This window comes from Nuphar pumila, chromosome 1, assembly GCF_984573655.1.
Source record: "Nuphar pumila chromosome 1, dmNupPumi1.hap1.1, whole genome shotgun sequence".
In the NCBI taxonomy this organism is placed as follows: domain Eukaryota; kingdom Viridiplantae; phylum Streptophyta; class Magnoliopsida; order Nymphaeales; family Nymphaeaceae; genus Nuphar; species Nuphar pumila.
This window is the reverse complement of record NC_143249.1, coordinates 135,405,339-135,420,234: the sequence shown is the minus strand read 5'-3', so window position 1 is coordinate 135,420,234 and position 14,896 is coordinate 135,405,339.

Below are 14,896 nucleotides of genomic sequence, written 5' to 3'. Positions count from 1 at the left end.
CAGTCTCTCCGATTCGGTTCAAAACTTCGAAGGGACCAACGAATCTGGGGCTGAGCTTCCCCTTCTTTCCAAAACGAAACACACTCTTGGTTGGAGAGACCTTGATAAAAACCTTATCTCCAACCGCAAAAGTGAGTTCCCTACGCCGCTGATCGGCGTAGCTCTTCTGTCGACTCTGAGCAGTCAGTAGCTTCTTTCTGATCATGTGGACTTGCTCAGTATAATGCTGCAACACAATGGGCGAGTCCAAGGTTCGCTCACCCACTTCACCCCAATGGATTGGTGATCTACAGGGTCGTCCATACAAGGCTTCATACGGCGCCATCCCAATGCTAGCGTGGTGGCTATTATTATAAGCAAATTCAGCCAACGCTAGGTGGGAATCCCAATCACCTTTTCATTCCAGCATACAGGCTCTTAGCATATCTTCAAGAGTCTGTATGGTTCGTTCTGATTGCCCATCTGTTTGTTGATGGAATGTTGTACTAAACTTGAGTTTCGTCCCCAGGGCTTTCTGAAGCTGCTCCCAAAAGTGAGAGGTGAACTTCGGGTCACGATCGGATATGATCGAAATCGGCACTCCATGGAGTCTAACGATTTCCCGAATGTAGATCTCTGCCAATCGTTCAGTTGAGTATCGAGTGTTGATTGGCAGGAAGTGAACAAACTTGGTGAGTCTGTCCACGATCACCCATATCGAATCGTGTTGTCTCTTGGATCGAGGCAATCCAACGATGAAATCCATCGTAATGCCTTCCCATTTCCATTCTGGAATCTCGATCCGTTGCATCTTTCCACCAGGTCACTGATGTTCGATCTTAACTTGCTGGCAGATCAAACACTTCGAGACAAACGTAGCCATATCACGCTTCATACCCTTCCACCAGTACTTCCTCTGTAAATCTCGGAACATCTTCGTACCTCCAGGGTGAATGGTGTACTTGCTATTATGAGCCTCCTGGAGTACTTCTTGTCTTAGCTCAGGGTTATTTGGAACCCAAATCCTTTCTTCCATCCATATTCCTCCATATTCTTTCAAATGGAAGAAAGTGTCATCTTTTTCAGCACGAGCTTTCAATTCCAAGTACTGGGGATCCTTGAACTGTTCGGCTACGATGCGATCGAGGAACTCAATGTGGATCGTCAAACATGACATTTGGATTCGGCCAGAATCAGCCAAAAATGGCTTCCAGTTGACGAAATCCTCCATCAACTTCCATCGTCCGGTTAGGCTGGCCAGAGTGCCAACAGTCTTGCAACTAAGGGCATCTGCTACAACATTCGCCTTTCCAGGGTGATCGTGAATTCATAGTCTTTGAGGAATTCCAGCCACCGCTGTTGCCGCATATTGAGTTCTTTTTGAGAAAAGAGGTATTTTAGGCTTTTATGGTCCGACATTACCTGAAATTTCTCTCCATAAAGGTAGTGTCGCCAAATTTTAAGTGCGAACACTACCGCGGCAAGCTCAAGATCGTGGGTTGGATAGTTTTTCTCATGGACCCTCAACTGTCGTGACGCATAGGCGATTACTTTGCCATGCTGCATCAACACACAACCCAAACCTGTTCCCGAGGCATCGGTATAAGCCACGAAGCCTCTCTTACCAGAAGGTAAGGTAAGGACAGGGGCAGTGGTAAGCCTCTGTTTGAGAACCTCAAAGCACTCCTTACACTGGTCAGTCCATTCAAACTTGACTCCCTTTTTTAGTAATTTCGTCATGGGTACGGCGATTCGGGAGAAGTCTTGTATGAACTTCCGATAATATCCGGCAAGTCCAAGGAAGCTACGGACCTCAGTAATATTTTCTGGCTGCTTCCAGTCCATCACAGCTTCCACCTTCGCAGGATCTACTGCGATTCCATCTTTTGAGATCACATGACCAAGGAACATCACTTTGTCTAGCCAGAATTCACATTTTGAAAACTTAGCATAGAGTTGGTTATCTTGAAGGGTTTTCAAGACGATTTTCAAGTGCTTCACGTGTTGTTCCTTGTTCTCAGAATATACGAGAATGTCATCAATAAAGACGATGACAAAGCTATCCAAATATGGTCTGAATATCCCGTTCATTAGATCCATAAAGGCAGCAGGCGCATTAGTGAGTCCGAAGGGCATTACTACGAACTCATAATGGCCGTATCTCGTTCTGAAGGCTGTCTTGGGTATATCCTCTTCCTTTACTCTGAGCTGATGGTACCCAGACCTGAGGTCGATCTTGGAGAACACCCTCGCTGTTCTGAGTTGATCGAATAAGTCCTCAATCCGAGGCAACGGGTACTTATTTTTTACAGTTGCCTGGTTAAGCATCCGATAATCGATGCATAACCGAAGGGATCCATCCTTCTTCTTTACAAACAACACTGGGGCTCCCCACGGTGACACACTCGGTCGGATGAACCCTTATTCCATCAGTTCTTCCAACTGACACTTCAACTCACTGAGTTCAGCTGGCGCCATTCGATATGGGGCTTTGGATATCGGCGCTATTCCAGGTAAGGATTGAATTCCAAATTCAACCTCACGAAGTGGCGGAAGTCCTGGCAATTCCTCAGGAAATACATTGGGAAACTCCCGTACCACTTCCAAACTCTCAAGGGGTTGGTCGTTGGATTTTTCCACCGAGAGACTCAACAGGAAGGCCACACAACCCTTCCTAAGGTATTTTTGTACCTTAAGTGCTGATATGAGCCTTTTCTGTGGAACTGGTTTGGATAACCGGTATTCCATCTTAGGCAATCCGGGTCGAGATAGAATCACTCTGCCCTCGCGGCACAGAATCTTGGCATTATTCTGAGCCAACCAATTCATTCCCAGAATGACATCGTACTGTATCATATCGATCAGGATAGCGTCAGTAGGCAAGTGTTGCCCTGCTATCTCAATATCCAAATTTTTCACACACCGGATACATTTGGTGCGTGAACCCAATGGGTTATATACTTCGATCATTTTATCAATCGGTTGCACCGAAGCGTGGAGTTGTTCGGTGAAATCGTCAGAGATAAACGTATGAGTAGCACCACAATCAAACAAGACGTAAGCTGCATGTCCATTAACAGGTACGGTGCCTTCAATCAGGTCACCATTTTCGACTTGTTCAGTCGTTACAGCGTATACACGACCTGCAGCAGGCCTTTGTTCTACTCTAGGTGGAGGTCGTTGAAACTGAGAACGTTGTGGTGTTGGTCGAGAGGGTCCGACAGATACGTCATTACTTCTCTGTTCATCTGTAGCTTTCTTGGCGCAATCCCTTATAAAGTGGCCCATCTTGCCACAATACAAGCACCCACCAATGTCACGAGGACATGGCTTTCCGGGGTGGTTCATACGACACCTTGGGCAGCTGAAGTTGGACTGCCGACCATTCGGAGTTGGGTTCTGTCTTGGCCTCACGACTTGCTGAGTGTTGTTCCCTCCTTGGAACTTCTTCTTTTGAAAGGGTTGTCGTGAACCCTGGCCACTTGGGAATGTCCTTTTACGATTGCCACCATTCACTATGGGCTTCTTTGCTATGATCACTTTAGATCGCGCCCAATCCTCTTGGATTTTTGAAGCTGCTGCTACCGCAGCCTGAAAAGTCGAAGGCATGCTTGTTATCACTCGAGATCGCAGCCCTTCGCGCAGACCATTCACATATTTGTCGGCCCTTTCTTGGTCTGTTTCGAACAATCGAGAGCAGCAGCGCTCTAGATTCTGAAATTTGGTGGTATAGTCCATTAGACTCATACCGCCCTTTTCCAACTCCAGAAACTCCATCTTTTTCTTGTTTCTGGAATGCAACGGGAAGTAGTTATCCATAAAAGTCCTCCGAAAGTCAGTCCAAGGAATGACGTCGACCTGTGAGAACTGGATAAGTTTAGTGGTATCCCACCACTTCCGTGCATTGTCTTTCAACCGATACGTGCCAAAATTGGTCTTCTTTTCCTCTGGTACTCCCAGTACTGAGAAGGCACGTTCTGTCTCTTCGATCCAACTCTCCGCGAGCTCAGGATCGGCTCTGCCAATGAAAACTGGCGGGTCAAGCTTGAGAAACTTCTCATAAGTCACTCCTCCCAGGTGCTCGTTTCGTGGTGCGACTGGTTCTGGCCTCGTTTCACGGATGGCGTTAACCAGGTTGTTGAGTGTCTCCAACAGGAATCCTTGCGTATGGGACTCCTCGCTTGGTATGGTTCTCCTCGTCGTAGGAGCCATTTATCTATGCACACACAAACACTTGTTTTTAGTTTCTCGATGTATATGAGGAACTAAAAGCTTTATTTACTTAATATACATCACATTTACACAAGCATCGCCTTAAACAAAACGTCATGCCGCACTGGCAGACTTTAGGCGTTGAGAAACTATATACATGAGTCTACTGACTCCAAAACATCACCAGTCTCTTTAAGACTTGGATTTCTTTGATGAAGACGAACTCCAAAAGGTCCATCTATTGCCACATGGCCTTGGTGCAGGCACTACTAGCTTTGGCTTGGGCGGCACTTCCACACTAGCAAGCGAATATTGGGGATATATGAGGGACTCCAGTCCACTTTCCCAGTCAGCAAGATCAAGACTCTGGGAGTCTGGAATAATGATCGGCGAACAGAAAGAATCCCCTCTTTTGTTCCTGCCGTTTAAGCTCGGCGTATGTGATGTCGGATGGTAGCTTGGCGAGTGATAGACCTCTGCAGGGAAGTTCAAATCAAAATTCCTCAACCTTGGTAATTCATCAGAAGATGTTGGGGTATGGTTGCTCCCAACACTAGAGTGATGCGGTCCACTGACACGCGAAGTCTCATCCCTGAGACCCTTTGAAGCCCGCCGACATATATCGGCGGTATATTTCCTTTGGCACTCGTTGGCGGAATGCCCATCTTCGCCACAGTATTGGCAGTCTTGGACTTCATACGGGCATATCCACTCATCGTGCATGACCTTGCAGCGATAGCAGTATCCACGCGAGTCATGAGTTGCCATCTATACAAAGATGCACCCAGATCAGAACAAAAGTATAAAAACATATACTTACAGTGCGATATCGAGACCATGACGGATCTTGAACCAGGTTTCTCAGACTCATGCTCTGATACCAATTCTGTAACGCCACGGATTTCTAAAACAAAGCTAAGTTAAAATTTTCATGAATTTCTTTTTTTTTTTCTTTGCAGCGGAACTTATAAAAGCTTTTAGCAGTGGAATTAGACGATAATGAGTCGTCAGTTTTAGAAAACTCCGAGCACGTTGCAGGTATGTGGCCAAGCAACTCATTGACCACCAAAGTGTTCCATTTTATCGAAAACATATGTTTATTACAACACTACTGCTTAGGAAAGCAGTGTAGGTTCAATAAAAGGAAGCAGTACAACTCTGTCTAGAGAAACCCTGGAACTCGATGCCGCCTTGCTCCGCATATCGTCACGCAGGTCCAACACCTGAAATCCCCATAAAACGGGGTCAGAACCACTGATGGTCTGGTAAGCATACAGTCATACATCCATTCAACTCAAGTACGGTAATGACCACTTAGGGTCGCAATGCGCAATAACGACGCTCAAGCCTCCAAGACCTAGCGTATATCGCAAGAGCCTCCTCAGGGCTATGAGTTGAACATCCGCTCGAGTCTTCATGACTTAGAGCAAGTCTTTTCAGGGCTGTGATTTGAATAACCGCTTAAGTCTCCACGACTTAGCCATGACCTCTTTCGGGTCTCAAAGTGATGTCTAGCTCAAGTCTTCATACTTGGCACATCCGTATCCCACGCATCTAAGGACAACTCCTCGAGTTTCGCTTAGTCGTGCGGATACAACACGGGTCTTTGCCCAGTCGGTCCAGTAGTATACCGAACATGACACCTTCACAAAGGTTATGCAGGACTGACTCAACACGTCATCCACTCATACATTCAAAGCATCGTTGTACCTAGAACTAATGCATTGTTTGATAATTAACCGCTCCCGCCTTTGGTACGCAGGTAGAGCTATTGTCCGGGCATCAACGCGACGTTCTGGGGGTTGATTATTCTATGTATTTTAGATACCCCAGAGGCCTGTTGACCCTATCCATAGTAGGGCAGTGTGTTTCAACTGGGAGAATCCTACTAGGCCCATATTCGGATGCATCCTCTACTTGCAGTAGTTGGGTTCAATCCTTAGATCTTAAGGATAACCACGACCCCAAAACCCATGAGTGACTAAGGCCATCGTGGACTCTATCAGGTCCAAAGTAAAATACATGTCACTCAAGGCTGTACCATCACTGTCATTCCACAGTGAGCATAATTCCTGAAGGGGTCTGTCAGTCTTACAATTACTTAGACAGAATCTGCATGCCATTTAGGCAGCCCGTGCTTTCAGCACTACGGGAGTGTGTACCCGACCCCATTCAGTCTGCCCCAACACAGTCATTACTGAGGGGGTACCCCTAACACGATTTTCAACCGCGGGGTATGTGCGACCTTAAGTCTTATTCATATGCATGCAGAACACCGCTCTTGGCACTTCGGCCACCGCGAGCATCACACCTCTTTGGGTGGAAACAACACACTCTGGCTCTTCGGCCCTTACGAGTCTGGTTGCGTAACCATTCTCAATGAGCATGCATATGACTCGATCTAAATAGATCGGCTACTCGGCGTATTTTTACGCGACAAGTATAAACCTAGCCAAGGCGCAACCTCTACTCCGGCTCAGCGGCCCTTACGAGCAAGGTGCCCTTGCAGGCATAAGGATACGAGCCAATCTGGCATCGTTCCATCAACGGACATCATTATGCCTTTCCATTCGTTCCGACAGCTCTTCTGCCAACCATTTCGTCAGCACCTTCCCTGCTCTACCGGCAGTGGTGCGACGAACCCTTCTACGTTGTAGAGGGCAAACCATGAACTGGGTAGCACTCTGCTATATGTCAGAGTATCCTGCTACGTTCTTTCTGAGCTATTCTTAGCTTCTTCAGAAATTTCAGCAGCACTTCCTCTCTTTTACGGAGAAAGCGTGCGTTTCTTTTATCCATTTCAGCGGCATCTCCCCTCTTTGGTAGGAAATCGCCACGCTTAATTCGGGAAATGGATGCGCACCGTTGTGCGTACTTTGCATCCATCAAGGTTGCAGGAACCCTGGGCCATAGCCAGGCCATACGTAATTGACTTAATTTTTACGTAAAGAGCATTTTGCCAAAAAGTGAAGCCTTTCCAATAGGGGCTTCATTCGTCAAGCAGAATCTTGAACGAGGAGCGGTCAGGGAATCGCATTGGCGATTTGGAGTTTGATCTTCATTTGAACGCTCATTTATGCGCTATATATGTAGTATAAGCAGAAGCCTGTGCTTTATACAGCGGCGGCGTAAAGAAATGCATATACTATTGTTCAGGGTGTGTAACTAAACGAAATATTCTACATATATAACAAAGCAGAAGCCTTGGCATCGTTCGACGCGACGGCGTAAGTAAATACATTGCAGAAAGCAGGAGCCTTGGCATCGTTCGACGCGACGGCGTAAGTAAATGCATAATCGAAAGTGCAGTAATCGGAAGTGCAGAAAACAGGGAGCCTTGGCATCATACGACGCAACGGCAATGGTAAATTACATAGCCTGTGCGATATAAGACGCGTCGGCAGAATCAGCAGATATACACCTAGATCCGTATCCAACGATAGTTACGAGGCGAGCGGGTGAACACCGAAGTGTTCTGAAGGGCTCAACCAAGAACTAGGGCGAGATACCATTTTTAAAAACGCATATACTGCGTGTTTGAACATAGATATATCCGACGATAGTTACGAGACGAGTGGGTGAACACCGAAGTGTCCAAAAAGGGCTCAATCAAGAACTAAAGCAAGATACTACTTCAGAAAGTATATTCTATATACAAACAGTCAAATACTTGAGAGAGATGGATGAACGAAGCGAACTTACTTCAAATCGTGGAAGAAACGGCTCCGGGTTGCTTCTTTGGCTTCGAGCCTTCCTTCGAGAGGTCAGACTAAGTCAGATGAAGCTGACTTAGTTGAGAAAGAGGTAGAGCAGGTCAAGCTACTCAACATAAGTGGTTTGAACCAAACAGGGTTCGATCCAAGTCAACTGGGTTCAGCAGGTTCGAACTCAGCTCAAGTAGGCTAAGTCTGGGTTCAGAAACCCAAACTGGAATCAGGACTAAAAAGGACTTTGACTTTGACTTTAAACCCAACTAGGTTCAAGTCAAGTCAACTGGGTTTGGACCAGGTCAAGTGGGTTCAGACCCAGGTCAGGTGGGTTAGGACCAGGTCAGGCTGGCTCAGGCTAAGTCAGGCAGGCTCAGACCAGGTCAGGTGGGCTCAGGTGGGCTAGGCTAGGTAGGGGAGGTTTAGGAGAGAGAGAAGGCAAGAGAGAGAGAGGGGGTCGATTTTTATGAGAAGAGAGAGAGTGGGGAGGGCTATTTATAGCCCAAGCCCACCTCCTCTTGGGAATTTTTATCCCCCCCTTGCCCCCTTGGCTTCTTTTTAATTCCAAGAGGTTCCTTGGTGTGGGGCCCACTTGGATATTCCATGGGATATTTTTGTGGGTCCCACCAGATATTTTCTGAGGAATATTTTTGTGGGTCCCACCAATATTTCCGTGGGTCTCGCAAGAATTTTGGGTTTCCGGCGATTTTTTTCCGAAAAATTCTGAGTACGTCATTCCCTTCGTATTGACGTAACTAAGAAAGTTGGCTCGCAGGAATCCTTTGATTTCATTCAGGTAGGAAGTTATGGCTTCCAGAGTGTTTGGGCATATATTCGCGATTTGACGAATATCCTAAGTATAACTGGCTCGCAGGAATTGATTCGTTTTGCATTCTGAGAAGAAATGCTATTTTTACCGGTAAATGCCTCATGAATTTTATTCAGATATTTTCTGAAAAATTGCGGGTCTTACAATTTTGCTTCATTTTAAACAATTCAAATTTATAAACTAAAGAAGCAATTTTAGATTCCTTTACCTTTGACGTACCTTCGTGAGTCATGAGAAGAGTATGTCAGATTTTATTTGTTGTAGAGCATTGAGAGATGCGATTAAACTCTACCTTGTCAACAGCATAATACAATGCATTCATAGCCTTGGCATTAAGTGAAGCAGTCTTCTTTTCTTTATCGGTCCATCGACTGAAATTAGTTGATGGCATTTGGTATTTTTCTGAAATGACTCTCCAAATTTTGAGATCCATGAATTGTAAGAATATTGTCATTCTCACTTTCCAGTATCCATAGTTTGTTCCGTCGAAGAGAGGAGGACGAATAGAGGAACATCCTTCTTTGTGCTGAGAAGTTGTAGTTGCCATGCTAGATGATGGTCAAATCAAAATAATAGCAAACCTGCTCTGATACCAAATAAAAGTGCAGTAGGATCGAGGCAATGAGCATTAGAGGGGGGGTGAATAGTGCTTTTAAAAATTGTCTACGGAATATTGACGAATTTTGCAATTTGAAAAGCAAACACAAAAAGAACACAATAATTTATCCTGGTTCGGTCTTTCTCGACCTACATTCAGTCCCCAAGCAAAACCCGCTTGAGATTTTCACTATCAACCTTGTGTAACTGCAAGATCATACAGACCAAATCCGGTCCCACTTTCAGTAACACAACTACTGAAAGCAAACAACTCATTTAAACCAAGGAGTCTTTTCTTTTACAGAAAATTGAAACAAGTAACAACATACAATACAACCTATGAGCCCTTCTTATGAATGCAAATGAGATGCTATTGGCTTTTGAGGTTGTTGAAATACTCTACTCACAAATTCACTATCTCTCAAAGGAATTTGAGTGAAAAACTAAAGTGAAAAATATCACATGAGTGAGAAAATGAATATGAGTGAAAAGCAAAGAGTAATTGATTCAAATTGATTGAATTGCGGTGCTTTTGAGTGTAAAATGCACTCATATTTATAGTTGAAAGTTTCCATACGTTGAGGGTATGAAAGGGTGTCAAAACAGTCCATTTTGAACGATCAAAACGTTTGAAAAAGGAAAAGACACGCCTTTTTAAAGTTTCAAGAAAAACAACAAAATTAGTCGACTGGAACAGTAGTTAGTCGACTAATAATTAATTATTAGTAGACTGACAGTTATCGTCGGTCGACTGATGTATTAATCGGGCCGTTTGAAAATCTGAACTTTTAAAACTTAGTCGACTAGAGAAAAGTTAGTCGACTGATAATATCATCAGTAGACTGAAAAACCTTTCAGTCGACTGAGAAAAACATACATTTTGTTTGGTCGACTGATAAAAGCATTAGTCGACTGCTGCTAAATTTCCAGAAAACAGATGTTCTGTCCGGTCGACTAATAAAACCTTCGGTCGACTAATTTGATAAAAATGATATTTTAGAAAATATGGCACGAAAGGGTTAGTCAACTGGTGAGTCTATTGGTCGACTAATAAACACAAAAATTTAAGAAAAGAGTTTTCTAAAAAGATTTTCATGAAGGTTTCTTTTAGAAATGTTTTTCTAAAAACTTTTTAACTGAAATGCAACCTAAATGTGCACTCTAAGTAAGGCTCTTACAAGAATCTAAGACTTTTAATGAATATAACATTTACACACTAGTCTTCAAAGATTCTTCATCGAATTCTTCAATTTCATCATTGCCTTAGCTGAAATGCAGTTGATTCACTTGCTCATCATCAAAACCTTATACTTGAAGTATCATGTACGGATTTGTTGTCGTAACACTATTGTCCCAAGGAATGGTTAATCTTCCTAAAATCGTAGATCCTCCAGTAATCATGGGAAGATTCAAAGAGCAATTTTGCAAGTTCCACATGACAACGGGGCATGATACAGTGTATTGCATCGCCCTCAAGCATTTGATACAGGACTGCATTGATAAGAACATCCTCATAGAAGATGAAGAGGTAGGAAAATGAAAATCCTATCAGCTCCATTCCCAAATTATTCCGCAGCAGCTATCTCAAAATGCTCCTTTTTACCACAAAACCACATATGCCCATGCTCCAATGAGGACATAAGCCTCCAGCATCAGGTCATGGTTCTGCATCGAGACCAGCATGCACCCAAAAAATGAACATCATCTCCATCCTAAGTCAGATGAACTCTTCAGTTGAGAACAAAAGGGTCTCTGGCTTCCCCAAGAAATTCATCAAAAAGCAAATCCCTGCAGAAGAAGCACAAACCTCTAAGGCAGCTAAAGAGCGAGCCAAACTGATGCAAAAGCCAGTTACAACCCTCTCCAATGTTTTAATCTTGGAGCTGACTCATGATTCTCCAAAGCATCAAGAGATGCTAGATGATCTGTTGAGAAAGATCAAGGTGAAGCCAGGCACTACTCCAGAAGATATGACACAGATTATAAACCAGGCAATGACCAATGCGCCTATCACCTTTTCTGATGAGGACTTGCCAAAACCTCATTCTTTTCATAACAATGTGTTGTATATTGTGGTGAGAACTAGGGGCATGACTGTCCCGCATGTGCTCGTCGATGGAGGCAGCAGTCTCAATATTTGCCCAGAGATGACAGCAAAAGCCTTGGGATTGAAAGAAGAAGAATACATGCCTGATCCGATTACAATCTACGGCTTTGATAACCACAGGTAGCCTGCAAAGGGAAAAATCTTTTTAGAAATCTTCATCAATTACTCAGTACATACAGTTTTATTCCATGTTGTCAATGTGCCACCAACCTATAATTTTTTGTTGGGACGAATATGGATCCATAATGCCAATGCGGTTCCATCAACCCTCCACCAATGCATTAAATAATCTAAAGGAGGGATGATCACCACAAGTCTAGGAGAAGATCCTGAAGAGAGATTGCCACAGCCTATGATCCCCCGTCCAACATTTACAGTGGACATTCCCAACATCAAAGAAAGTGATGAAATCAACCTCAGCGAAAGTTTAGAAATGTTGAAGCTGAAGGATGTTTAGGCAGAAGAACGTTGTAGCCATGGTCCAATGGCAAGGACCTCATTTCTTCAAGTTGGGAGGACGTATCAACTATACCTCTTTCAAAGATCATCCCTTATTCCCTCAGTTTTCCAAGGCCAAAAGGGGATTTGATCTTCTGATAAAGCACGGGTACCAGTCATTCCGAGGCATGGGAAAGAATGAAGACGGTATAGTGGAGCCGATAATTCTTGCTCGACATTTAGCAAGTTCAAGGTTGGGGTTCACCGGTGTGAACACCCCAAATTTTTCAAAAATTTGTAAATATTCCCTTTTTGCCCTTTATCTTCATTTTCTGGGTAATTGAGTCACTTTTTAAATATAAATCCCATATTATTTCTCAAGTTTTCTGAAATTAAATTCATTTTGTGTATCTGACTCAATTTTGGATCCGGATCCAGATAAAAGATCCAAATCTAAGCTTCGTTGTCCAATATTTAAAATCAAATTCTCGAAATTTCCAAACTAACCTTTTAAAAAGCTCAGACAGTTCGTCCGGTATCCGTTTGGATCCATCGAATTATATTTCTCAATTCGAGGTTTAAAACTCGAATATTTTCTCAAAACCTGGGTCCAAACCCATTCTTCTGAAAAAAAATTTCCGAAATGGTCCGAAATTCTCAGAAAAACACTTTTGTAAATATTTCTCAAAAAAATACAAAAAATGTTAGGGTTTTATCTTGGTTTTTCCGTAAAACTTTAGGATTTTTAAAAAAATTGGAAAATGCAAAAGAAATAAAAAATTAAATTAGTTTTTGAAAAACCCCTTTTAAATAAAACATTCTTTTGCAAAAATAATCTTTTTGAAAAACACCCTTTTGAAAAATCGGGTTTTTGAGAAAACTTCTTTTTGCAAAAATCTATTAGGGAGCCCCCTCTTTGCAAAAATTTAAAAATAAAGGGGTTCCCCTTTGAAATCTTTTCTTTAGGGTTTCGGTAAAAAGCCTTCGCAAGGGGAGGACCTGCTCTTCTCACAAGTTTTTCTCCCTCAGCCGCCTCTCTTCATCCCCATCTTCGGCCCTTCATCGCCAAACCCTCCTCTTCAGCCACCCATCCACAACCTCCATTCGGCCATCGCCTTCATCACCCTCTCCTCCCGTCCATCTTCAACAAACTCTTCCCTTCCAGAGTTCTCCTTTCCCTCTTTAAAAAGGGACGAAGACTCTCTTCCCCGACCCCCGTCTCCTACCTCTCCATGGCATGCAACCCCTGCACCTTCCTTCCTTCTTCTCACCGCCTTCACCCCTCTCTTTTCCGGTACATAGCCTCTTTTTTTTCTTCACGCATCAATTGGTTTCCACCCTTTCCCCTTGCTCTTTCCTTCAATCCATTACTGCTTCTTCGCCTGGGCATTACCCCTTTTCCTTCTTCCCTTCTCTCACGATCGATCCTTACCTCCAACCCTTGGTCGTCCCTCGGCTCTCTTTCCCTTTTTGCTTGATCTTTTCCTTTCCTTGTTGGCAGATAGGTTCAATCGAACCAGTTGTAGTGGAAAACCACCTGCAGCCGCAGCAGAAGACCTCTGTCGTAGGAGAAAAGAGTTCTACTCCTTCATTCCGAACCTTTGCAGCACCTCGGTAAGTTTTCCCCCCTCTCTTCTTGCTGTAACTTCGATTTTTTTAGCTGGTCGCCTTATTATCGCACCATGGATAGGGTTTGAATAGCTCATAGCTATTTTGACCCATCCCTGTGCTACAACAAACGGAATATACATTCCTACATTCTTTTTTTTTTATTCTTTTTTTACTTTTACAATTTATTTCTGGATTTCTTATTTCTAATATCTGTTCACGCCATCGTATATTAGGTTCAATAACGTCTTCATCGATTTCTTTTTTTTTTTTTATTGTTTCTGTCATTTTTGCTCGCTTGTTTTGTTTCTCCCCTTTTATCTGTAAGGCATTTCACCAATAAGTTCTTATTTGCATTCAGATTCATAGTATTTTGTTTCATTTCATATACTTTCTTTCTTTTTTTTTTGGTCCAACGAGCCCTCTGTTGAACTCATGCTAGCTGATTTCCTGTTTCAATAGGGTTAAATATCGGGTTGGGGTTTATGTAAGACTGTCTTTGTTTATTTCCAATATTTTGTTAGATTCCATTCTTCTTCGCTATTCAGAAATTTGGTTCATCATCAACTGCATGATCACATATGTTATCATAGTTGTTTCTATCTTTCAGTTCAATTTAGAACTATCGTCTTCCATACATATATTCCCCATTACATCATCTTTTACAAATGGCTTTATTTCCTCTTTTGAGAAATTGGGCGAGTGTGGTATCCACTTTGCTAGAGTTATGGTGAACATCAAATTCCCAAGATGATCCGCTGCGAGAGGTTAGTGAGCTATTGGTTGGGATCTTTAAGCATCCCTTGATCAATAGACCTACCTTGTTGAACATTCAACATGGGTAATTCCATGGCTTCTATGGGGAGGGGGAATAAATTACCAGCCAGCATATCCATTGCGAAATGAGTTCAGATCGACAGGTCTACCAAGAATCCCAGCTCCAACCAACGGATCTGTAACTATAAGACTCAGGTAGTTGCTGAAATGTGCTTCGTGCCCGGATCTGTCGAGAAAGAGTTTTCAGGGTCATTTATAGGTGCCTGGTTCTATTTCACTGGAAATTGAACCTCTCACTCTCCAGTGAGTAAACTTGAAAGAACAAAAATCTTCTGTAGCTGCCAGCCTGAGGAATGGTACAAAACCTTCTCCGAGTCCCCTGCGAAATAAAGCAAAGACTAAGGGGGTCACTGTTGAAAGTTCAGAAGGCCAAGCATCTCTGAGATCCAATATTGAACGAAAGAAAATCAGTGGTGATGTCCTAAGTAACATAAATGATAATTTGAGTAATTAACCTGAATATTTTGACCATTGAACATGGAATGCCTGTTGTTCTAGCTATTTAAGCTTCTGAAGAAAGCAAAGAGCTCAGAAGCAGATCATAGGATGAAGATACTATAGATGAGAAGGTTAAGGTGGTCT